Source organism: Mustela putorius, unplaced genomic scaffold (assembly GCF_011764305.1).
Source record: "Mustela putorius furo isolate JIRA1106 unplaced genomic scaffold, ASM1176430v1.1 tig00000508_pilon_pilon_pilon, whole genome shotgun sequence".
Classification (NCBI taxonomy): Eukaryota; Metazoa; Chordata; class Mammalia; order Carnivora; family Mustelidae; genus Mustela; species Mustela putorius.
In genome coordinates, this window is record NW_025421402.1 from 8,770,798 (window position 1) to 8,798,547 (window position 27,750).

Consider the following 27,750-nt stretch of genomic DNA (forward strand, 5'->3'; position numbering starts at 1 on the left):
TACCGAAAGTAGTCAACAGACCAAGATCACTGCAAACTACAGTGATTAATGTTCAGAATGATGACAAAAGTATTAAACTGTTAATCTTGGATTGATCTCTTTAAGAATAACATTAACTAGTAAAAAATATGTAATATTTTAATAATAATTATTTTTAAAAGATTTTAGTGTTTGCAGAGAAAAATATTACCTTATATTTGTATGGAAATTTTAATTGGCTAATATAAAAAAGGATACTGTTGAAAGGAGATATTGAAACCCAAAGATATAGCTTAATTCCTGATAAATAAAAATTACACAAAGCTTAAAAACTCAGAACAAAAGAAACCAAAAAGCTAAAATTATTATTTTTAATTACTCAGAGGAATATTAAGAGATAAAATTAATGATACGTAAGAATCCCTTAAAAATGGGATTTTGGATCATGTGATATGGCAACTGGAATTATATAGTATCTCAGTATCTCCTTCTCTAAGCAGCTATATCACTCCATATGTTCTATCTATGCACTGAGTTTTTCTGTCTTTTCCTTAATTTTTTTCTACTTCTTCACCTCTCATTTGTCTGTGAATTACTCTTGTGAATTTTCACATACCTTCACTTTTTAGAATTATCTTCTCTCATCTCTTCTCTTGCTAACAGCTGAGGGATCTGTGGTCTCACCTTTAAAACAAGAAATAACTCCTTATGGTAACTATACCCAAGTTTATGTTTTCAACTATTTTCTACCCTTTAATCAGGAGGGATGGCAGTCAAAGCCTTGCTCTTTCTGCAGTTTTCAGCTTATAATCCCAAGGCCATATGGAAAAAAAAATCAACTGTATCTTGAAAAATCAACCTTTGAATTACCTTAATAATTCACTAGACCTTCTTGATCTGGCCATATATTCTCCCCCTGCTTTGCTAAATGGTTCCTGGCTGCTATAATGTCACACTTAATTTCTTTGTTTTCATATAGAAAAGAGAAGACAGTAAGATAATATGACAAGTTAATGGGCAAAACTGGCAAGGATATATATATATATCTTAGATTCCAGAATAAAAATTTTAAAAATAGAGAAAGCTCAAAGTATAATAGGAAAATATAAACTGTCAAATACTACAAGGATGGTGGGGAAAACTTCCATAAATTACTTAGATTAAATGATGATACAGTACATCTAGCCTTCTAAAAAAATAAAAAGAGTTTAAACATTTAAAATATAAACATATAAAACATACAAACATATAAAAATGTGTGTGTCTGTGTATGTTGTAACAAAAACAATTAAAATTATCCACAAAACTGAATGGGTTTCTGGAAGAGGTAGGTAATTCTATCCTATAGAGCTTTTCCAGTTGTGAGATATAATAATATATCAGTATACTACAAAATGCCCATCTATTTGGAGTTAGAAGTTCAGTAAAAACATAAGATCTTGTTCTATTCCTAAAATTATATAGAGGGATTTCAATTAAGAGAATATAACTGTGAAGGAGGCTGAGACTCAGTATAAGTTAAGAGCATACCAGAAATGATTGATGCACAATGTTCTATGAGAGTATGCTTAAAGATAAGCGTTTCAACAGTTAATACCGAACAGTTAATACCAAACTAATACCATACCAACAAGCTAATATAAATTCTATACAAAAATTAACTTAGCATATGTTAGGTATTATTCTAAATATACCAGTTTTATTAAGTCTTTAATCTCTAAAAACAGTTACTCTTTATACAATTCTTTTTTTAGTCAAAGAGAATTAATCACAGAGGGACTAGTATTTGTCACAGCTGGGATTTAGACTCCTGATGTTGAGATCCTAGTCCCCATTCTTACCTAACATACACAACCTCCCCTGCTCCTTTTCTCCATTCTCTTTCACATCCTATAGTGGAATCCCTTTTTACTAGTTGGAATCTCTCCAAAAGCAGAAAGACTTCTAGTTTCCAGGTCCACATATAAGAAGCTTAGAAGTCACCACTCCATTCTAACAACAGGTTAAAAATTGAACAGCACGAAAAATCAATAACTCTTCTTAGATATAAGAGGGGAGGACTCAGGGCAAACCACTGCTCCAAAGATTAGAGAGACAGAACAGGAGACTACAGGGAGTCATGGCTTGCTGGTTCAGATGCAGAAGCAGAAACTGTCCCAGAAAAAGTACTGCAGTAGGAAAAACTGGATTGCATTCAGAGAATTACTACAGACTCAGGATAGATAAGCCAAGCCGGAGACTTAAGAACACCAAGGAAAGCCAGTTATGGGGGATCCTCACAATATTGTGAGATTCACCTCCAGAAGCTCCACCACATTCCTAAAGTCAAGACCAAAGAAAAATCAGTGGAGGCCGTGAAAATTAAGGTCATCCCACCTCTAGTTGAACATTAGCACAAGTACAGCCATCTTAGCTTTGGCAGCCATCTCAGGTCTAAGGGCTGAATGTTCCCCTACTTTACTTTAGTTCCAGGAACCCCCACCCCACTTTAGTTCCAAGAAAGTACCCCACCCTGCAATACCCCGACAACAGCTAATCAGCTTACTGCAGAAAAGTCTGAAACTTCTCCTCCTCCTCCCCACCCAAGCCTCTTATAATGACCCATAAAAACCCCTGTCTTAACTAGCTTCAGCGTCCAAGTCCCTACTCCGCTGTGTCAGGTATACTTGGGCCCAAGCTTAAGCTTGTTAAATAAACCATCATGTGATTGCATCGGTGTTGGCTCCTTGGTGGTCTCTCAGATGCAAAAACTCGGGTACAGCAAAATCCCTGTGGGCTTCCAACAGAGGACAGGGAAAAGGAACCATCTTGATATACATCAGAGCACTCTGTTCTTCTGAACAAGGCCTGCCCTCAGGGGAAACTAGTTAACTAGGGTAATAACCTGGGAGGGATAAATAAGCCTAACTAACCTAGTAAGGGGAAAGGACAAAGTACCCCACACTCTAGTCATCTGTACATACAGGGGTGGGGGTTAGAGATGAGAAACACTTTCAACTCACAGTTGGGAGGCATAGGTTTACTGAAAGACTAAAATTTAATCATAAGACTGTAGAATGCTGCTTCTCCTCTCCAGCTAACCATTGCATTGCTAAAGGCCTATTTACAGCAGCTCTTTTTACCTCATGCATACTGTCCCACTATTAAAAAAAATTACAAATAATATCAAGGCAAAATACCCTCTAGATCCATCATGGCAAGATCTTATCATTTTTTATGGCTGCAAAATATTCCATTAGGTGAGAGAAAGAGAGAGAGTGTGTGTGTGTATGACATCTTTATATATTCATCTATCAATAGACACAATGGGTATTGTTCTTATTCAAATGCTTTTTCTGCATCTATTGAAATGAACATATGATTTTTATCCTTTCTCATATTGATGTAATGTATCATGTTGATTGATTTGGGAATACTGAACAATCCTTGCATCCAGAGAATAATTCCCCTTTGATTGTAGTGAATGATTTTTTGTTTAATGTTTTGTTGGATTTAGTTTGCTAGTATTTTGTTGAGGATTTCTGCATCTATGTTCATCAGAGATATCAGTTCTTTTTGTTGTGTGTGTGTGTGTGTGTTGTCATATTTGGGTTTTGGTATCAGGGTAACACTAGCGTCATGGAATTAATTTGGAAGTTTTCCTTCCTCTTTCTTATTTTATTTTGAGGGGGGAGGGGGTTGGTGCATAGCTTGAGAAGAATAGGTATTCACTAGCCATTTAATGTTTGACAGAATTATCCTGTGAAACCATCCAGTTCTGGACTTTTATAGAAAAGATGCATAACATAATTTCAGTCTTTTTGAATGTGCTGATCCTTGCTTTGTGGCCCATTATGTGATCCATTCTGGAGAATGTTCTGTATGCAGTTGAAAAGAATGTGTATTCTGCTGTTTTAGGATGGAATGTTCTGAATCTAACCGTTAAGCCCATCAGTTTCAGTATATTATTCAAAGCCACTGTTTTCTTGTTGATTTTCTGTTTGGATGATGTGGCCATCAGTGGAACAGGGCTGTTAAAGTGCCCTATTATTATTGCATTATTATCAATTATTTCTCTTATGTTTGTTATTAACCATTATATACATTTATGTGCTCCCCTATTGTGGGTGTAAGTATTTACAATTATAATTGTCCACTTTATTAATATATAGCGTCCTTCTTTGTTTCTTGTTACAGCCTTTGCTTAAAGTCTACTTTGTCCAATGTAAGTACTGCTATTCTGGATTTCTTTTCACATGCATTTGCATGACAAATGTTTCTCTATCCCCTCACTTTCAATCTGCAGGTATCTTTAGGTCTGGTATGAGTCTCTTTTAGGTAGCATATACATGGACCTTGTTTTTTATCCTTGTTTTGTCACCTGAAATTTTTCACTTTAAAGATTTATATTTATGGGCGCCTGGGTGGCTCAGTGGGTTAAGCCGCTGCCTTCGGCTCAGGTCATGATCTCAGGGTCCTGGGATCGAGTCCCGCATTGGGCTCTCTGCTCAGCAGGGAGCCTGCTTCCTCCTCTCTCTCTGCCTGCCTCTCTGCCTACTTGTGTTCTGTCAAATAAATAAAAAATTAAAAAAATCTTTAAAAAAGAAAAAAAGATTTATATTTATTTTAAAGATTTTATTTATTTATTTGACACAAAGAGAGAGAGAGATCACAAGCAGGCAGAGAGACAGGCAGAGAAAGACAGTGGGATATCTATTTATTTTAGAGAGAGAGAGAGCATGAGAAGGGGGCAGGGCAGAGGGAGAGGGAAAGAGGCTCCCCACTGAGTGAGGAGCCCAACATGGGACTTGATCCCAGGATCCTGTTTCCTTCTCTAGATACAGGAAGTTTTCAGCTCTTGTATCTTCAAATACATTTTCAGCCCTCTTTTCTCTTTCTTCTCCTTTAGGTGTCCCTGTAATGCCAATGATGTTATACTTGATGGTGTCACTGAGTTCTGTGTGTCTGGTCTCATAATGCAGTCTTTGTTCATCTCACCTTCTCAGCTATTGAACTTGATTGCTTTCCATTACTCTATTTTCCAGGTCACTGATACATTCCTCTGCTTCCTTTAGCCTACTATTTATTACATCTATTGTATTTTAAATTTAATTTATTAAGTTCTTCATCTCAATATGCTACTTTTTATCTATTTGTCAAGGGGCTCATTAATGTCCTCCACCTTCCCTTAGTCCAGTGAGTATCTTTATGATCACTGCTTTATATTCTTTATCAGGCATATATTACTTATTTCTGTCTCATTTAGAAGTCCTTCTGTGATTTTTGTCCTGTTCTTTCACTTGAGATATATTCTTCTGTCTCCTCACTTTGTCCATCTCTCTCTTTCTCCATGGTAGGAAGGTCAGCTATATATCCTGCTCTTGAAAGTATGAAGAGGTGGACTTTTGGTGCCCTGCATGGCAGTATCCTCTGTCCAGGCAGTGTCCTCTTGTCCTAGCTTGTCAGGGGAGTCCCGCTATCATCTGAGTTACTTTTTCTCTTGGTCCAGGTATCTGCACTGACTCTGCCTGTTGTGGGCTCTACTTGCTCACTCTGGTGTTAGTGAGACCCAGGCAGGCTGGCTCTGAAGGGCTGTGACCACGGGGTGGCTCAGGATGCAATGGCAGCACTTTAGCAAAATTTGCACTGAGGCACTAGTCCTAGCCAGATCCCCAAAGTTCAGTGGCCACAGCCTGTAGAGGCAGTGGCTGAGGTTGCCCAGCGTCTGTGTGTGTGCTCACTGAGTAGGGCACACATGGTATTAGCAGAAGTTGCACTGAGCCCAGGTCTGAAGCCAACAGGCTTGGAGTGGGCAAGGCCTCAGGAGACCTCATGGGTGGGGCACACTGCTAACAGGTTGGGTAGCAAGTGTCTGTGCCTTGTCACAGAGGCTCCTGCAGGTGGTCCTGTATTTATGCTAGGGGGCAGGGGAGGAGTAGGTGTCCTTTGTTCCTGGTAAAGTCCTTCAACATGCTCTGAAATCAGTATAAACAGATCTTCCTCTCCTTTTCCCCAGGTGTTACACAAATTGTTGCTTCTATGTTGTCTCTCCATGGGCAGTTGTCTCTTTAAGAGAGGGAAGCCAGTTATCCCTCACCCTCAAGGCTTGCCAGTGCAGAGTCAGCTGACTTTTAAAGCTCCAGGCTCCAATTCCTGCTGGTTATACAAACTCAGAGAATCCAATCTCTCTGGTTTTCAAAGCCAGACTTCATGGGGATTCATGCTCCCCCCAGGAGGGCTCCCTGGTAGGAGGCGCTGTTTCTTTCCCTTCTCTGGGCCCACAGTCCCTTATTCCTGCAGGCAGCTCCTGACCACCACTGTTTACATCCTTCTTAGCCTCTCAGAGGCAGCTTCTTACCTACATTTTGTTGTGGAGTTTGTTCTGTCAGTCTTTAGATCACTTTCTGGTTTATTTACATGGATCTGGGTGATAGCAATTGTAAATGTGGGACAGGGTGATCTTGGGGTCCTCCTACTCCAACATCTTCCCAAGCTCCTCCCCAAAGTGGCCCAAAACCTTTAATAGATGCCTCACCAAAAAAGATATATGCATGCAAATAAGAATATGAAAGGTGTTCCTCACCATTTTCATTAGGAAAATACATATTAAAACAGGAGCTACCAGTACACACTTATTATGATAGCCAAAATCTGCAACACTGGGAACATCAAGTTCCAGGGAGGGTGTGGAACAACAGAAACTCTCCAGCTTTGCTGGTGCAAATGCAAAATGGTATAGCCACTGGGGAAGATGGTTTGGCGGTTGTTTACACAACAAAACATAATCTTGCCATATGATCCAGCAATCACACACTTTGGTATTTACCCAAGGGAACTGAAAAGTTGTGCCCACACAAAAACCTGCACATGGATGTTTTTAGCAGCTTTAGTCAAAATTGTCAAAACTCAGAAACAACTAAGATGTCTTCCAGTAGGTGAATTGATAAATAAACTGTCATACATTCAGACACTGCTTATTGTACTCAACTATAAGAAAGGAGCTATCATGCCATGAAAAGACATGGAGGAATTTTAAATGCATCTTACTAAGGAACATTAACCAATCTGAAAAGGCTACATATTGCAGGATTACAACTACATTCAGGAAAAGGCAAAACTATGGAGACAATTAAAAAGTTAGTGGATTGCCAGGGTTGGAAAAGGAGAGAGATTTAAAAGGCAAAGCACAGAGACTTTTTAGGACAGTGAAACACTGTATGACAAGGATGAGTATATGTCATTAAACATTTGTTCAAACTCATGAATGTATAACCTCAACAGTAAACTCTATGGTTAACTGTGGGCTTCAGCTGATTATAATGTGCTCATGTGGGTTCATTCTTGGTATAAAATTTACCATTCTGGTGAATAATACTGATATTAGAGGAGGAAGCTATACACATATGGAGATAGATGGTGCATGGGAAATCTCCAAACCACCTTTTCAATTTTGTTGTAAACATGAAATTACTTTAAGAAACAAAGCCTTAAAATTCCCCCTCCACATCCAAAATAGTTCATTTTATAATTTGGAACTACTTTATTGTATACTTTTCCAGATATTTCCAATGTTAGTGAATACATGCTTTTATTTCTGTGTTTAAACATCTATAATTAAGGGCTCCTGGGTGGCTCAGTTGCTAAGCCTCTGCTTTTGGCTCAAGTCATGATCCCATAGTCCTGGGTTCAAGCTCCGCATCAGGCTTCCTTCTTGGCGGGAAGCCTGTTTTCCTTCTCCCATTCCCTCTGCTTGTGTTCCTGCTCTCACTATCTCTCCCTCTCTGTCAAATAAATAAATAAAATATTTTTAAAAATTAAAAAGTAGGTATCGAGGAGTCAAGATGGCGGAGAAGTAGCAGGCTGAGACTGCTTCAGCTAGCCGGAGATCAGCTAGATAGCTTATCTAAAGATTGCAAACACCTGAAAATCCATCGGCAGATCGAAGAGAAGAAGAACAGCAATTCTGGAAACAGAAAAACAACCACTTTCTGAAAGGTAGGACCGGCGGAGAAGTGAATCCAAAGCAACGGGAAGATAGACCCCGGGGGGAGGGGCCGGCTCCCGGCAAGCGGCAGAGCAACCGCGCACAAAATCAGGACTTTTAAAAGTCTGTTCCGCTGAGGGACATCGCTCCAGAGGCTAAACCGGGGCGAAGCCCACGCGGGGTCAGCGTGGCCTCGGGTCACGCAGGGTCACAGAAGGATCGGGGGTGTCTGAGTGTCGCAGAGCTTGCGGGTATTGGACCAGGAAAGCTGGCTACAGAGCTCGCAGCTCGGTGTTACCTTGAACCTGTCGCAGGCTCGGTGAGCTCGGAGCGCGGCCGGAGGTCAGGCAGACGGGAGTGACTGGGCGCTGTTCTCTGAGCGCGCACTGAGGAGTGGGGCCCTGGGCTCTCGGCTCCTCCGGGCCGGAGACCAGGAGGCCGCCATTTGTATTCCCGTCCTCCGGAACTCTACGGAAAGCTCTAAGGGAACAAAAGCTCCTGAAAGCAAACCCGAGCGGATTACTCACCCAGGCCCCAGGTAAGGGCGGTGTAATTCCGCCTGGGGCAAAGACACATGAGAATCACTACAACAGGCCCCTCCCTCAGAAGATCAACAAGAAATCCAGCGGAGACCAAGTTCACCTACCAAGGAGTACAGTTTCAATACCAAGGAGAGCAGCAGAATTCCAGAGGAGGAGAAAGCCAAGCATGGAACTCATGGCTTTTTCCCTGTGATTTTTTTTAGTCTTGCAGTTAATTTAATTTTTTTCTTTTTCATTTTTTGTTTTTTTTTTTTTTCTCGCCTTCTGGTAAATTTTTTTTTTCTTTTTAAATGTTACCTTTTTCTTTTTTAACAATTTTTTACTAGTTTATCTAATATATATATTTTTTCTTTTTTACATTTTTCTTAGGTGTTTTCTTTTTTTATTCTTTTTTCTTTCTTCCGTTAAGAACTTCTTTTTATCCCCTTTCTCCCCCCTCACGATTTTGGATCTCTTCTAATTTGGTTAAAGCATATTTTCCTGGGGTTGTTGCCACCATTTTAGTATTTTACTTGCCCTTTCATATACTCTTATCTGGACAAAATGACAAGACGGAAAAATTCAACACAAAAAAAAGAACAAGAGGCAGTACCGAAGGCTAGGGACCTAATCAATAGAGACATTGGTAATATGTCAGATCTAGAGTTCAGAATGACAATTCTCAAGGTTCTATCCGGGCTTGAAAAAGGCATGGAAGATATTAGAGAAACCCTCTCGAGAGATATAAAAGCCCTTTCTGGAGAAATAAAAGAACTAAAATCTAACCAAGTTGAAATCAAAAAAGCTATTAATGAGGTGCAATAAAAAATGGAGGCTCTCACTGCTAGGATAAATGAGGCCGAAGAAAGAATTAGTGATATAGAAGACCAAATGACAGAGAATAAAGAAGCTGAGCAAAAGAGGGACAAACAGATACTGGACCACGAGGGGAGAATTAGAGAGATAAGTGATACCATAAGACAAAACAACATTAGAATAATTGGAATTCCAGAAGAAGAAGAAAGAGAGAGGGGAGCAGAAGGTATACTGGAGAGAATTATTGGGGAGAATTTCCCCAATATGGCAAAGGGAACGAGCATCAAAATTCAGGAGGTTCAGAGAATGCCCCTCAAAATCAATTAAGAATAGGCCCACACCCTGTCACCTAATAGTAAAATTTACAAGTCTCAGTGACAAAGAGAAAATCCTGAAAGCAGCCCGGGAAAAGAAGTCTGTAACATACAATGGTAAAAATATTAGATTGGCAGCTGACTTATCCACAGGGACCTGGCAGGCCAGAAAGAGCTGGCATGATATTTTCAGAGCACTAAACGAGAAAAACATGCAGCCAAGAATACTATATCCAGCTAGGCTATCATTGAAAATAGAAGGAGAGATTAAAAGCTTCCAGGACAAACAACAACTGAAAGAATTTGCAAACACCAAACCAGCTCTACAGGAAATATTGAAAGGGGTCCTCTAAGCAAAGAGAGAGCCTACAAGTGGTAGATCAGAAAGGAACAGAGACCATATACAGTAACAGTCACCTTACAGGCAATACAATGGCACTAAATTCATATCTCTCAATAGTTACCCTGAATTTTAATGGGCTAAATGTCCCTGTCAAAAGACACAGGGTATAAGAATAGATAAAAAAACAAAACCCATCTATATGTTGCCTCCAAGAAACTCATTTTAAGCCCGAAGACACCTCCAGATTTAAAGTGAGGGGGTGGAAAAGAATTTACCATGCTAATGGACATCAGAAGAAAGCAGGAGTGGCAATCCTTATATCAGATCAATTAGATTTTAAACCAAAGACTATAATAAGAGATGAGGAAGGACACTATATCATACTCAAAGGGTCTGTCCAACAAGAAGATTTAACAATTTTAAATATCTATGCCCCCAACGTGGGAGCAGCCAACTATATAAACCAATTAATAACAAAATCAAAGAAACACATCAACAATAATACAATAATAGTAGGGGACCTTAACACTCCCCTCACTGAAATGGACAGATCATCCAAGCAAAAGATCAGCAAGGAAATAAAGGCCTTAAACGACACACTGGACCAGATGGACATCACAGATATATTCAGAACATTTCATCCCAAAGCAACAGAATACACATTCTTCTCTAGTGCACATGGAACATTCTCCAGTATAGATCACATCCTCAGTCCTAAATCAGGACTCAATCGGTATCAAAAGATTGGGATCATTCCCTGCATATTTTCAGACCACAATGCTCTAAAACTAGAATTCAACCACAAAAGGAAGTTTGAAAAGAACCAAAATACATGGAGACTAAACAGCATCCTTCTAAAGAATGAATGGGTCGACCGGGAAATTAAAGAAGAATTGAAAAAAATCATGGAAACAAATGATAATGAAAATACAATGGTTCAAAATCTGTGGGACAAAACAAAGGCAGTCCTGAGAGGAAAATATATAGTGGTACAAGCCTTTCTCAAGAAACAAGAAAGGTCTCAGGTACACAACCTAACCCTACACCTAAAGGAGCTGGAGAAAGAACAAGAAAGAAACCCTAAGCCCAGCAGGAGAAGAGAAATCATAAAGATCAGAGCAGAAATCAATGAAATAGAAACCAAAAAAACAATAGAACAAATCAACGAAACTAGGAGCTGGTTCTTTGAAAGAATTAATAAAATTGATAAACTCCTGGCCCGACTTATCAAAAAGAAAAGAGAAAGGACCCAAATAAATAAAATCATGAATGAAAGAGGAGAGATCACAACTAACACCAAAGAAATACAAACTATTATAAGAACATACTATGAGCAACTCTATGCCAATAAATTTGACAATCTGGAAGAAATGGATGCATTCCTAGAAACATATAAACTACCACAACTGAACCAGGAAGAAATAGAAAGCCTGAACAGACCCATAACCAGTAAGGAGATTGACACAGTCATTAAAAATCTCCAAACAAACAAAAGCCCAGGGCCAGACGGCTTCCCGGGGGAATTCTACCAAACATTTAAAGAAGAACTAATTCCTATTCTCCTGAAACTGTTCCAAAAAATAGAAATGGAAGGAAAACTTCCAAACTCATTTTATGAGGCCAGCATCACCTTGATCCCAAAACCAGACAAGGATCCCACCAAAAAAAAGAGCTATAGACCAATATCCTTGATGAACACAGATGCGAAAATACTCAACAAAATACTAGCCAATAGGATTCAACAGTACATTAAAAGGATTATTCACCACGACCAAGTGGGATTTATTCCAGGGCTACAAGGTTGGTTCAACAACCGCAAATCAGTCAATGTGATACAACACATCAATCAAAGAAAGAACAAGAACCATATGATACTCTCAATAGATGCTGAAAAAGCATTTGACAAAGTACAGCATCCCTTCCTGATCAAAACTCTTCAAAGTGTAGGGATAGAGGGCACGTACCTCAATATCATCAAAGCCATCTATGAAAAACCCACCACAAATATCATTCTCAATGGAGAAAAACGGAAAGCTTTTCCGCTAAGGTCAGGAACACGGCAGGGATGTCCATTATCACCACTGCTATTCAACATAGTACTATAGGTCCTAGCCTCAGCAATCAGACAACAAAAGGAAATTAAAGGCATCCAAATCGGCAAAGAAGAAGTCAAATTATCACTCTTCGCAGATGATATGATACTATATGTGGAAAACCCAAAAGACTCCACTCCAAAACTGCTAGAACTTATACAGGAATTCAGTAAAGTGTCAGGATATAAAATCAATGCACAGAAATCAGTTGCATTTCTCTACACCAACAGCAAGACAGAAGAAAGAGAAATTAAGGAGTCAATCCCATTTACAATTGCACCCAAAACCATAAGATACCTAGGAATAAACCTAACCAAAGAGGCACAGAATCTATACTCGGTAAACTATAAAGTACTCATGAAAGAAATTGAGGAAGACACAAAGAAATGGAAAAATGTTCCCTGCTCCTGGATTGGAAGAATAAATATTGTGAAAATGTCTATGCTACCTAAAGCAATCTACACATTTAATGCAATTCCTATCAAAGTACCATCCATCTTTTTCAAAGAAATGGAACAAATAATTCTAAAATTTATATGGAACCAGAAAAGACCTCGAATAGCCAAAGGGATATTGAAAAAGAAAGCCAACGTTGGTGGCATCACAATTCCGGACTTCAAGCTCTATTACAAAGCTGTCATCATCAAGACAGCTTGGTACTGGCACAAAAACAGACACATAGATCAATGGAACAGAATAGAGAGCCCAGAAATAGACCCTCAACTCTACGGTCAACTAATCTTCGACAAAGCAGGAAAGAATGTCCAATGGAAAAAAGACAGCCTCTTCAATAAAGGGTGCTGGGAAAATTGGACAGCCACATGCAGAAAAATGAAATTGGACCATTTCCTTACCCCACACACAAAAATAGACTCAAAATGGATGAAGGACCTCAATGTGAGAAAGGAATCCATCAAAATCCTTGAGGAGAACACAGGCAGCAACCTCTTTGACCTCTGCCGCAGCAACATCTTCCTAGGAACAACGCCAAAGGCAAGGGAAGCAAGGGCAAAAATGAACTATTGGGATTTCATCAAGATCAAAAGCTTTTGCACAGCAAAGGAAACAGTTAACAAAATCAAAAGACAACTGACAGAATGGGAGAAGATATTTGCAAACAACATATCAGATAAAGGACTAGTGTCCAGAATCTATAAAGAACTTAGCAAACTCAACACCCAAAGAACAAATAATCCAATCAAGAAATGGGCAGAGGACATGAACAGACATTTCTGCAAAGAAGACATTCAGATGGCCAACAGACACATGAAAAAGTGCTCCATATCACTCGGCATCAGGGAAATACAAATCAAAACCACAATGAGATATCACCTCACACCAGTCAGAATGGCTAAAATCAACAAGTCAGGAAATGACAGATGCTGGCGAGGATGTAGAGAAAGGGGAACCCTCCTACACTGTTGGTGGGAATGCAAGCTGGTGCAGCCACTCTGGAAAACAGCATGGAGGTTCCTCAAAATGTTGAAAATAGAACTGCCCTATGACCCAGCAATTGCACTATTGGGTATTTACCCTAAAGATACAAACGTAGTGATCCAAAGGGGCACGTGCACCCGAATGTTTATAGCAGCAATGTCCACAATAGCCAAACTATGGAAAGAACCTAGATGTCCATCAACAGATGAATGGATCAAGAAGAGGTGGTATATATACACAATGGAATACTATGCAGCCATCAAAAGAAATGAAATCTTGCCATTTGCGACAACATGGATGGAACTAGAGCATATCATGCTTAGCGAAATAAGACAAGCAGAGAAAGACAACTATCATATGATCTCCCTGATATGAGGAAGTGGTGATGCAACATGGGGGCTTAAGTGGGTAGGAGAAGAATCAATGAAACAAGATGGGAATGGGAGGGAGACAAACCATAAATGACTCTTAATCTCACAAAACAAACAGGGTTGCTGGGGGGAGGGGGTTTGGGAGAAGGGGGTGGGATTATGGACATTGGGGAGGGTGTGTGCTTTGGTGAGTGCTGTGAAGTGTGTGGACCTGGTGATTCACAGACCTGTACCCCTGGGGATAAAAATATATGTTTATAAAAAATAAAAAATTAATAAAAAAATTAAAAAGTAAACATCTATAATTAGTCTACTATGAAATGAAAACAAGGTTTCTTAATTCCAAATTGCTTTAATACATCAATACATTTTAAAACTTCATATCTAAAATTATCTAAATAAAAGCTTCAAAAGAATTTTTTAATATTCTGAGGAATACACTGAGAGATTATCAATATAAATTATCAATATAAATATCTAAAAAATTATCTTTTCTTTAAAAACTTAAAAGGGCACTGTGCTTGCAATTTTCAATTTAATAGCTTACTAATATTTATTCATATTTTGACTAATAGTCACAGCTATAATACATTTTCTTGGTACATATACAACACTGTTATGAACAGACCTTCTCTACACATTCTAAAAGATAATGTGCTTTTTAGATATTCATATATATACACATATATGTATATTTTAGATATATGTATATATTATTATGTATATTATATGTATATGTATAATATATATCATACATATTACGTATGTGTGTATGTGTGTGTGTGTGTATACACATATATCTATATAAAATAAATAAAGTGGAAGAGAAGGAGAAATCTGAAATTCAGGATTGTGATAGTCCCTACATGGAATGTCAGTAAATGGAAGACACAAGGAGAACACAGATTGTGGATAAGATTTTAGTTCTTAGAGCTCTCAAAGGAAAATCTCATTGGACAAAGCTAGGCAAAGAAGACTTCATTCAAGATATCACACTGGGAGTCAAGGCTGTTGCAATAAGAAGAATTGAAATCAATTCTACTGAAATAAAAGGCAAGAGGTATTTCAAGAACTGGGTGAGCTAGTGGGAAACTACCAGGACACATTAAGAAGGTTAGTCAATGTGATTAGGCCATCTGCGTTTGCAATTGGTACTTAATGAAGATAGAATCCTCCTCTTCCAAGAGTATAGAAGATAGGGTTCCTATCTTTCTTGATGTTTACATTACAAAGGGATCAATGTTGGGTCCTTGAGAAAGACAATTTTGGGTTGTAAAACTTTAAGAAGCTGTAATAAGAATTACATCTCAAAGGAGCAGAGAGAAGAATTTATAATCTCAAGTTTTTTTAAAGTAAATGCTCTCAGGACAGGGAGGTCAGGGACCTATAGTCAGGAAAAACCTTAAGTTTAGTCAATCTGAGGGAAATGTTAACGCTGTGTTGGTCAGCATATATAATGTGATATGACATGACATGATATGATATGATATCATTAAGATAATATTTACACGATATAACTAAGTGCAATAAAGTATAAATATGAATGCCATATGAACTAATGATACTCGTAAATCATAAGCCACAGATTATAATTAAGCTAATCAAATTCTGTGCTTTTAAAATCCACAAAAATAAGGAAAAGAAGATTTCAATACACTTACATACATCATTTCATTATCTATTTGAATTAGATCATAGAGATCACTACATTATTCAAATTATAACTCATGGCCATATATATTAGACATGTATTTTTAAAAATTAAACCAGAAATTTTATGTAATTGCATGATTATCTAATAGAAATTTGGAGAAAATATGTGATAAATCCAACAAAATACAGGAAAGGTCATTTAAAATGTAATTTCACTACGGCAGAAAGATTTATCCATAGTCCAAGTGAAAATGTCTTGTCTTAAATATTTGAATGAGTCAGGAAAAAAATCAGAGGTAATCACTGGTTTTAGCAAGATTTACCACAGTAAGATGGAAGAAAGTATTCCAAATCTAGCTAATTGCAAAATTTTCCTAGTAGGCCACATTTGTGATATCCTTCCTATACAAAAATACTCAACCATTTTCTGAACTACAGAATGTATGTTTTGTTCAGTAGTACTATTTCATCTTTGAATAAAAAAAAATGCTTCATCTCCCTTCCAATCTACTTACCAACTTTTTAAAAGCTAAATATTATTTGGATGGAGTGAAACCCACCAACTAATAGACATGAGAAGGAAGCTCAAAATTTACTCCAATATTCAGCCCTTATTAGAATAATCTCCTCTAGTAAGTTTGACTGTAAACTATTATTCCTAAATCAAGAAAAACAGAGAGAAAGTAAAAATGTCAATTAAAAATAAAATGTACCCTGCCATTGTTTGATTCGAGATAATAAACTACAGTGAGACAAATCAGAGCCTGTTAATTGGACCATATGATTTAAGCAGTTTCAAACTGTTTTTTTTCAAGCAGATCACATTCTTGTCTTTTTTGGACCCATTTCAGATAGGCAAATTTTCTTGGGAGGATGGCCATTACAACAAAACTGATCACTGTGTTTTAACAGAAATAATTTGGTGTATATAACCTTTTCCAAAAATGCTTGAGAAGCGTACTTGATAAAAGGTCATTGAAGACACCACCATATTTTCCATGTTCAAGGAGATTATTTCCAGAGAAGGGAGAAATCTCTCGTCCCTTCCACCTTCATGGCTTTGTGGGTATTACTGTCTTAGCTCAATATAGCCTAAGAACCTCTGTAACCCTATAGATGAATCTGGACCCCAGTCTGACTTTTCTTAAAGGAAAATAAACATCCCTTTAAAGTACAATGCTCAATATATTTAATGATACTACAGGTTTGGAAAAGTAATTTATGTTTCATACTATTGCCTATGCCAATTATTATTTTTAGAGCTGCAGAAATTAAAGAAGAAACTTAAAGAGGAAAATCCTGATATTCAAATGTTTCTCAGTTAAATGATCAGAGGATTATACACATTTATATGAAATATAATTCTAGAACTTATGTTACTCACAGGTGAAAAACCTTTAAGAGAAGAGGCTTCATGATATTCACCAACTATTCAATATTGCAATTATTCTTTTGCAACACAACTGTTTCTATTTCTCTTAAATTAATATTTAAACAAAAACTTTGCAGATTTAGAAATGTTCGTTGAATTTTTAAAATCAACAACAACAAAAAGACAACCTTATCCCCCTTGGCTTACAAACTCTCCATGCTTTGCATTACATAGCAACTCTGGAGAAAAATCACAATCCATTATTCAGAGAAGAAGGGAAGCCATGCTACATTTTTAAAGGTTAGACCTAATCTAAATATTTGTTGAGAATACAGAGTAAGCAGAAGGATAAATCTTTATCATCAATTCTCATATATCTTGGAAAGATACACACCTGGAGGAATTTTTCCTGGATAAAAGTATTTAGTTTGCAAAGTGAGCTCAGGAGGAAAGCAGACACATTTAGAAAAAGAAATGGAATAAACATCCAATTGGACTTAAAGAAACAGAAGGAGAAATCAACACGGGGAAGGACAAAATGCATCTTACAGCAATTATCTGCAAAATGGCAGCAGCTGTTCAAGCTTTTGGATGATTGGGATTCTGAGAAGTCCAGATAGAAACATATGGTATAGTTCATCACAAAACAATTTAAAGCTATTATTGTTCATGTTATATCTTTATGCTATTCTCAATGAAAGTTAATGGGTACATAGATTTTCCCTGGTATATCATGAATATGTGATGAGTCTAGGGTCCACAAACATTTAACTGGGTCAAAAATAGGCTGTTCCATAATAATCTACATAAAAGTAATTTTTATCCATATGCAATAAAAATAAACCTATGATTGTCACTAAATTTGTATAACATTTATATTCTATATCCCTCTACTTTGAGACTGATTACAGTTACCTTTTTGGACATTCATGTAAAATTCAGTTAAAAAGAAACCACTAAGCCTTTAAAAGCCATATAGCATCTCTCTTCTAATAGATATTCTGCATTCAGGAAAAATAAAAGGCCCATTAGCACCTCCCACTTATTTGTGTAGGCCCATTATAATTTTAACACTTATAAAAGGAAGTGTTAATGGTGACATTTCAAAGCACTGGTTTCAGAGAATGACGGTGACTTTATAAAATCAGAACACTCTTTTCTAGTTTGTAGAAATATATCTTTAATTTTAAAAAGGAAATTATTAAAATCACATTAAAAATTATTGATATATATAATAAAATTTGAAATGAATAAGAATTTCTACAGATTTATAGTATTTAAAATGTTAGGAATTGTCTAATCAAAAGTATTTGAGACAACATTTTACAACTAAGGCAAAGATTATTAAAGCTGTTCTATATATCTTAGGGTATCCATATTTTTTGTTTTTTTTTTGTTTTTTTTTTTTCCTGTGTAGACTATAGTTGAAAAGTCAGGGTAACTCTTTTAGAGTGTAATTGAAAAACAGAACACAGTATTTTGAATAGAAAAATAGAATAATCCGGGGCGCCTGGATGGCTCAGTGGGTTAAGCCACTGCCTTCAGCTCGGGTCATGATCTCAGGGTCCTGGGATTGAGTCCCACATCGGGCTCTCTGCTCAGCAGGGAGCCTGCTTCTTCCTCTCTCTCTGCCTGGCTCTCTGCCTACTTGTGATCTCTCTCTGTCAAATAAATAAATAAAATCTTAAAAAAAAAAAAAAGAAAGAAAAATAGAATAATCCACCATCTCTGGAAGTGTGCTTCATTGTCCAAATTTAACATTTGATAAAATTCAATTTATTTATGATTATTTATATCTTTAAAAAGGAAAATAAGAATTTTATTGCTAAAATATAGAAATGAATCACCTGCAGAGTGGCAGACACATGCATAACACAGGTGTGGTTTCTAATGCTTTAATTCTTAACCTAAGTTAGATGACAATAGTTATTAGTAAGAAAAATATTCTGATGATTCACTTTTCTACCAAAAGACTCACAATGATTAATATTTCAAATTTAATTTCTCAAGTGATCAAAAAAACTGTTAAATTTCAAAACAAGGGAATAACACTAAGTATGCTAAAATGAGCACAGCTTTTTGAAGAATAAGGCCTTACATAGCTGAAGTTCAACATTTTAGAAAGCTGAATGACTTCAAGCGACTTTATTTAGCAATCCCTGTCTTAAGTTTCTTGGAGATAAAAGAAGGACGGTAATAATATCTTCCCCATTAGTCCCTTGAAGGAAAAAAATATTCTACTCCAAGTTATTTTTTAAACTGTTAAAGCACCTTTAAAATAACTGCTTGCAACTCAGAGTCACACAAGTAATTAAACCTCAATAACCTGAGGAACAGATGTTCAGCTAATGGGAATTAGATGTACAGATCTTTTACCTAAAGTGAAGGGTATTGATACAACGTGAAGTTTTATGAAGCTGCACAAATCTGTTATAACACACTATGCAGCGTTTATTGAATAGATAAGACTCTTGTGTTTAGAATAAGAACCACAGAATTATATATTAGTTATATTATATTTACTATATTGTGTGTATATGTAATATACTATATTGTGTGTATATATGTTCATATATATGTGTGCGTGTGTGTGTGTATATATATATATATATATACATATACATATATGTATATATATACTCTCTTGCTCATTGTCTATCTACTTTAATTCTCCTAGAGGCATGAAATAATGAAAACAAGAAATTTGCCTGGGCCAGATCTGTGAGAGGGTTGAAACCGGAGGCCATCAGGCTGTACTTTCTGCCAAGCCGCTGGGCATCTTGCTGAAAGGGGTGGTAGCCGAGGAAAATATCACAGCTATGGCTTCTAGATTCAACCCTTGAGTCCTTTCTGTTCTGTTTTCAAGCCTAACAGGTTATTCTATTGACTTTCAAGCATAAGACATTACTCTGGAAAAAAATTATTTCCTTTGTGAGACTTTAGAATTGCTCCTGTTAGAACACCTCAGTGAGTAAATAGCCGACAAATGGGTGATTATCTGATAAACAGTGTTTAAACTTCTTAGTGATGTAGTCAAACATATTTGAAATCACATGAACTTGTTTAAAAAAGGAAACAAACTTTGCCACCTTTTCTAAATTTAATGTACAAAGGGAAACAAACTGGTATTTCAAATCCCATTTCCTGTTAGTATGTAGATTCAACATTTACTTCAACATAATGTACGTCATTTAAATATTTTTATATTTAATAATATAAATATATATTTATATAAATAATAATATAAATACTTCATTAAATATTTATTTTTAGAATTTAATAATATCACATATACTAACTTATGGGGTTTTATGAGTATCCTAATGTATATTGAAAAGCTTTATGATTTGTAAAACATAATGCTATTAGGGTTAACATTTCTGTGAAACAATTATTTTCTCAATGTTAAGGTATTCAGTAAGTTATGGGGGAGTATATGGAGATAAGTTAATTTTCTAACCTTAAATCAAAATTTGGATTTTACTTTATTCTTTTCACATTCCCATAGTGACTTAACCAATAACCAAGTGAATAATAGTGTTCACAAGAAAAAGAGCCTGTAACCAGATTCCTGCTACAGAAAGCACAACATAGCCACAGCTATTTAATTTATACTAGGTCTTGTCACTATGAAGAAAACAAGAATTACATCAAATATGTGGCCTTTGAACAATGGCTCCCTCACTAATAAAACTGTCCTGGAAACTCTCCTGGAATCAAACCCCTGAGGTTAGTTATTCCATTTCCCTAGGTAGGACAATTAGAAAGGGGGAAATTAATCTGAAAAATTCTTTTGCAGATGAAAAATTTTCCCAGAGTCAGTTCTTCATGTTCAGTCATTAGATTTATGAGACAACCCTGTAGTCAACCAAAGGAGGAAATCATTGGGGTATCCAAGAAAATCCTACCCCATCTAAGAACAATATTTCCAATTGCTTTTTTTTTTAAAGATATTATTTATTTTTTTACAGACACAGAGCACAAGCAGGCAGAGAGGCAGGCAGAGAGAGAGAGAGAGAGAGGAGGAAGCAGGCTCCCCGAGGAGTAGAGAGACCGATGCGGGGTTCGATCCCAGGACTCTGGGATCATGACCGGAGCTGAAGGCAGAGGCTTTAACCCACTGAGCCACCCAGGTGCCTCCCCATTGCTTTTTTTACTGCATTTAGAAATACCCCAGGTTAGTGGAAAGTTTGACATATCCCAGGTAAATGGAGAGTTTAATTCAAGTGATTTCTTATCGGTACTATTCTCAGAAAGTTGTGAGGTAAATCAGGTCAGATCATTAGTCAATATATCCCAAAGTTATACTTTGCAAAAAATTCACTTAACCTAATTCCCTCTTGATTTTTGCCCATCCAACTTAGATTCTCAGACATGACAATGTAATGAACAATCAATCCATCTTCTAATTCTAACTAACAGAATTAGCATTTTAGTGAGCACTTTATATACATTCACAATATATTAAGTATTTGATCTTATTCAGTCCTGCCTTATGAAATAAGTTATTTTGAAATAAGCATTATTATAAACTGAACTAACACAACAAGGTAAGTAGAATCTTAAAACTATTTTTTTGTTAAAGTTTATGTACCAAAGGTTTTAGCCCCACAAATTTGTTACCAAGACATGCATGAAGCCATTTAATATACACATACCACTTAATATACACACATTTAATATACACACATAGTAAGCAGACATGACAACAGTTCCCAGCTGTCTGTCCTAGGTAATCCAACATATTCTACCTAAAATTTTCCTTAATAAGAAGATGTAATCTTATTCTAGAGGCAGGATTCCATTACCTTATTTTCAGAAATATATATCCTTCCAATTTTTCTCTCATTTAGTAGCTAGACACAAGACTAAGGATCAAGCTTTGCATTCTATCCATAAATTGTACAAACTGTGGGGCTTCCTTTGCATAAGGAAGTGTAAAGAGTAATACTAGAATATTCTATAATATTCAATCCACATATCTTGAATACTGCTTATTTTATCCATGAGATACCATTTTAGCATTCAGTATCTAAACTTGTCACCAAATTTATCACTGAAAATCTAAATGTTAATATTTCTTATATAAATTGAAAGGCTTCAAATACTAGGACACCTGGATGGCTCAGTCCATTGTGTCTGCCTTTGGCTCAGGTCATGATCCTGGGGTCCTGTGATCAAGCTCTGCATTGGGCTCCTTGCTCAGCAGAGAGCCTGCTTCTCCCTCCCCCTCTTCTGCCACTCCCCTACTTGATCTCTCTCTTTCTCTCTCCTCTTGTCAAATAAATAAAATCTTTTTTAAAAAGGCCTCAGATATTTGCCAATACAAATAACTCAGCTGTTCTATTAAATCCGTCTAAAGCATAGCCATTGTAATCAGAGATTAGCTGAACATTCCAGAAGGATAAAATCCTGACTAGAATAACTTTCCTTAGAATAAGGCCCAACACAATTAAAATCCACATTTATGTTGTATCATAATGATCACTGTAGCAACCATCCTAGAGGTGAAAAAGAAGACAATTGACTATGTCTAATAACTGGCTCCCTATCAGTCTACTAAGTACCAGAACCATGAATCAGATCTAGAGTTTTCTGACTCATGCTCATACTGGTTCCACTTCACCACGGTGCCTTGTGGCAGCATAATCCACCTAATATTTTTTTTTAAAATCATGAAATTTTAAAGATATAATCTCTTATTGTCAGGATTTTACAGAAATATAACCTGTCCCCTTAATATCAAACTTAAAATGTGACCAATAATTAATACCTGAGTAAATTTAGAAATTAGAGACCACATATCTGCCTTCTGCAGCTCTCTTTTTTCTACTCTAGCCAAGTATTTTTTGTGGCTAAATTCATTCTTAGAACTTGATGAAATGTTTATGTAACATCTGAACAGAAAAATGAGTGAATGAATGAATGAATACCAAATCTTTCATGCCAGAGAAACTGGAAACATTTTCTAAGTTCTAGAACACTAACCAGACCTATAAAATTATTATATCCATAACTGAAATTCCAAAACATGATGAGTCCAGAATGACTTATAGGGAGTACCCTTTCCCAGGAAAAAGATAATCCCTGCAGTTATAATGTTAGACAAGTTTACAGGAAGTGAGTAGACATAATGGACAGAAAATAAAAAAGGTCTCAGGGGAAAATCGGATCTTATGTGGCCCATTACCTTGTCAAAAGTATCTACTTTTTATTAAACTGACTCATCTCTAAGGGAAAAACACTTGAAACATTCTTGTTTTAGAGCAAATTAAGAAGTCATATTGGTTAATGGGAAATGCACGCTCTTCTGTATGCCAAAAGGGCTATATTAACTAATATCCTACAGTGAAAATCAGAAGTCAGATGTCCCATGTAAAAACTTAACAAAATACATGCCAATATTGAGATGAATTGTATTTTATTTGTCTTATAAATTCACATTTGTATTAGTATTAAAAAATCAGAAAGTGACCTTAACAGCACTTCTATAAGGCCATAAATTGTCTTCATGTATAGACAAAAAACAAAGGGAGAAACTTAGCAAATGAATTGCCAAAGTAAAATGAAAATTAAGCTCTCCCCTACTCTCCCATCAGTTCTCTGATTATGGCAAAGCTGATTGCCAGGTATAACCAAATCATGTCCTCATGATTATCACTAAGTGTAATAGCCATAAGTACTTTTGTAAATAAAAATATTCTCACCATCTCATTTCATTTTACATGTGCATTTCATAGTCTTGCGTTATTCTAATCCCAATATTAAAGCAGCATTTGAAAACCTTTTCATGTTTACTCTGATAGGAAACAGAATCTGGACTGAAACTTAGTAGTAGATACCTTGCATCAAAATCATTTTTGCCCCTACTAAAATAGGAGAATATAAAGCAAAATAATAATAATAATAATAATATCCAAGAATAAGTTATTTAGATTAAGTGCCTGAAACATTCTGAATTATCTCATTTTGTGTGACAGGATTTCTCTATCCCTACAACCTCATTATTCTCACCCTCTGATTCCATCGCTCTGCATGAGTAACTCCAGAGAATATTAAATTTCATGTAACTACCAGAAGAGTTCTAAATATAATTTGGCCAAAGAAGATAGGATATTTTCATTTAGGAAATTGCTTGTCATTGCCATCTCATTTTGTGTAGGGTATCTTCCTCTGAAGCAACCCCATGGTTTCCCTCATAAGATACAAACCATCATGACTTAGGAAGTCCCAAGATTTTCTAATCTCCTGAGGATGATAAGGTGAAAAGACCTTCCTTGCTGTCTCTAGGAGTTGTAAATATATTCATGATGCTTTGTTTCAAGGCTTTAAAAATCCACTATTATTACTAAATTGAAGTATATCAAGTACATAGAATGGAGAGCACTGTTATCAAATAGGGACTGTACAGAGATATGAAGGAGGGGGGATGTTGATATTTTAGAGTAGAGTCATCTCGGTTACGCACAATGACTAGTAGCATGGAAGGTAAATTTGAAACCTGTAGACATGGAAGGATGTGACCTCTGAGTTTGGCTCCTTTGAGGTAAAGATAAGGAAGAATTTATAGAACTTTAAGTGGATCTTGCCAGGAATGGGGAGAGAGTTGTAGCCAACTAACACTGAAACAACTGGGTCACTTTTTGCATTCTTCTTCCAGGTCTTACTTTAATTTCCTCTGTTCCTTTATCAGTTTCTGCTAACCTTGATCTCAGACTGTTAGATTTTAACGTTATGCTTTCACATTCCAAACCAGACACAACCTCAAATTATAGGATTATGCATTTCTTCTGATGTAAGAAGTATATAAAGGGAAAAATTACAAACTCCCTTACATAAATATATTTACAAAACTCTCCACATTTGCCATCTACCTGCATAGAAGGTAGGTCTAGCACTAGGGAAGCTGAAACCCTAGTGTAAATGATATTTCCAACACAAGGTCAAAGACTCAAACTCAAACACTCCCAAAAATCTTCAGATAATATGTAAATATTTAAGAATCAATTTGTATAGGTTAACTAGAGTTGATAAAGTTTATAAGACAAAGATGAAAATCATTACTTTTAATTTAGGTATGGCCCATAGCAAGTAGAATCTACCTCAATCCTACTAATAATAGTAAAAAATAAGGAAACTAAAACCTATTTTTAATAATGTTGTCTATTTTGACTATAGGTAGTCCATGGAATCAATAGCTTGGATCATGATCCAGGTGAGCAATTAAATTCTAGATTTAATATATAATTGGGTGATTCAAAGGCACCAGCTAAATAAATGAGCATGATAAGACTGAAGAAAACGGATTATTCACACCCATATTTAGATCTCACAAAGAGCAGATCCACTCTTGTTACATATCACTTATACTTCTTACATATTACACCATATATCTCCATGGATAAAAAACTAAGTAAATTGTAACATAACACATAAAAACACATTTAATTACCTCATTCATATTCTCTTCACTTATTAAAAAAATATTAATTGAGCATGTGTGCTAGTTACTGATTGAAGTACTAGAAAAATAGCACTTTTAAATTCAGTTATGCCCCCACATTTATGGAGACATCGCATTTCTGTGAGGAAGTAGACAAATAAAAAAAAGCAAGCAAAGAGAACAATATGAAATAACTTAGTGTTGTCAAAGATATTAAGAAAGAATGGCAAAATAGACACTAATGGCTAATAAGCTTTTAGTTATCAGTGGATGGCTCTCCTAATAAGTGGCATTTAAGGTGAGTTTTAAATAATGTGAGGATAAGCTAGACTCTTGACAAATGAGACAAAGAATGTCCCAAATCTCTAGTACAGAATATGTGAAGCCTATGAAATTCGAAAAACCTAGGTCTGTTCAGGAAACTAAAAGCAGAGCTGCTTTTTAAGAGTCAGATTAAAGATAAAGAGAGAGGTACAAGTGAGTTGCTCGATGTGACTGATAGCTTGTGCCACACCCCTAAGGAATTGCAGTAGGAAAAAAAATACAATAATGATGAGGAAGTCTAAAGCCTAACACGCGTTTGAAGGAATGGGAGGTATCTAGTCTATAAAAGGAAATATTCAGAGAAGAATGGAGGTTGCCTTCAACTTCCTGAAAAATACAATAAAATAAAATGCACATGAAACTGTCACAGGCTTGTATGAAGATTCTCCAATTGGAATAGCTAGGGATGATGTGCAGACATTTCCGTATCAGGGATTTGGGGCCATTATAGAGGAGGATGTTCCGGTTGCTCAGAGATGTCCAAAAACCAAATGAGCTATTGTAAGAGATCTTCCTTTTCTTACTCTGGGTTGCTTATTTGATAATAAAAATATGTTTTTGCCCCAACTATGAGTTTTTCTATATTTTTCATGTTTTATGTTAGTTACGCAGAACAATCCTACTATCAATACCATTACACTTATAAGGAGCTGAAGCACATACATATAAAATTATAAACCAGCTGGACCAATGGAGGCCTTCTCTCTATGATGAACATATAATTGGAATAAACATTGAAATCCATTACTTGTGGAAGTTCAGAATTTATATCCAAGGGTTTTGCAAATTCACACATGTACTTTCATATGCAGCACATTAACTCAGACGTGAGAGACATGACATGTAGCCTCCTGCACAATTTACACAGGTACAGACCAATACCCACACACCCAAGTAGAACCTAACTGCATATTGTGGACTACTGAAGATTAGTATAGAGGAAAAAAGAGTTTTCATTGCCACCAGGATAATTACAGACATAATATCAATTAAAAGAAAAGTAACATTATTTCTATAATGTGCTTTATCCCATCACTAAAGAACCACAAAAAAAGTAAATGTCTCTTAACCTCTATTTGCTCTAAGCTTTTTGAAAACTGCTGCTCATCCTTCAGTTGTTTGGGCTTCTGCCAATATCCTCTCTCTCGAGATTTCAACATTTCTACCTAACTTCTCAAGGTGTTTGAAAGCAGACTCTCCTGAGGAACATTGCTAGTGCCAGTTGTTTGTATTTATAGAGGGATATGTACTAGATACTGTTGTTTGATTTCTGTTTTCTCTGGTTTCTGAACATTGCATTGCCTAAGTTCACATAATGGATGCACGGCAAAACTGGATTTTATGACCAGATCCATCCAGTAAAAAATAGCTCCAGTGCTAAATGTCTTAAAAAGGATAGCAACTTTTTAAGGGTGTTTCTTCATCTCCCACTCATCACTCAACACATTCTCATCTCCAACCTGCCTCCACAACGTGAATGAATCTGCTCAAGTTGTCACGGACTTCTTTTGTTTTAAATCCATGAAATACTTTTGACTCTTCATCATTATTAAAGTCTGCACAATATTTGACAAAGTTAACCATTTCTTTGAAACACAATTTTCATAAAAATCTATGCTCCTGGTTTCTGTATTTCTTGACAACAGGAATGAATACTGGATTTAATCAGGGCTTTGTATCCAACCATTCTCTTTTATTCTTGCTCTGTTCTTCCCACCTGGTTAATCTTACACAGCCTCCCAGCATCATCATCATTTACATTACATTTACAAATAACCCCAAAATAAATACCTTTATCTCAAACTCTTTCTTGGTTTCAGAACAACAACAGCAACAACAACATAATATATAAAAATCTTAAGGTTTCTTTTTTCCCGCCTCAAATATATGCTTTAACCACTTGTGCTTGTCTGAGCAATTAACACCTATCTGGGTCCAAGCACTCAAGGCAATACTATGAAGACAACATTAATTCTTCTACCTCTTTATTTCCAGCAATGAAATTAAGTTGAATTTATCTTTAAAAGATCTCAAAATATATCTACACATATTTCTATATAGCCCAAGATAGGCATTCCCGAAAACCTCCATATTCTGAAAAGTCATGCATTGATAAAACAT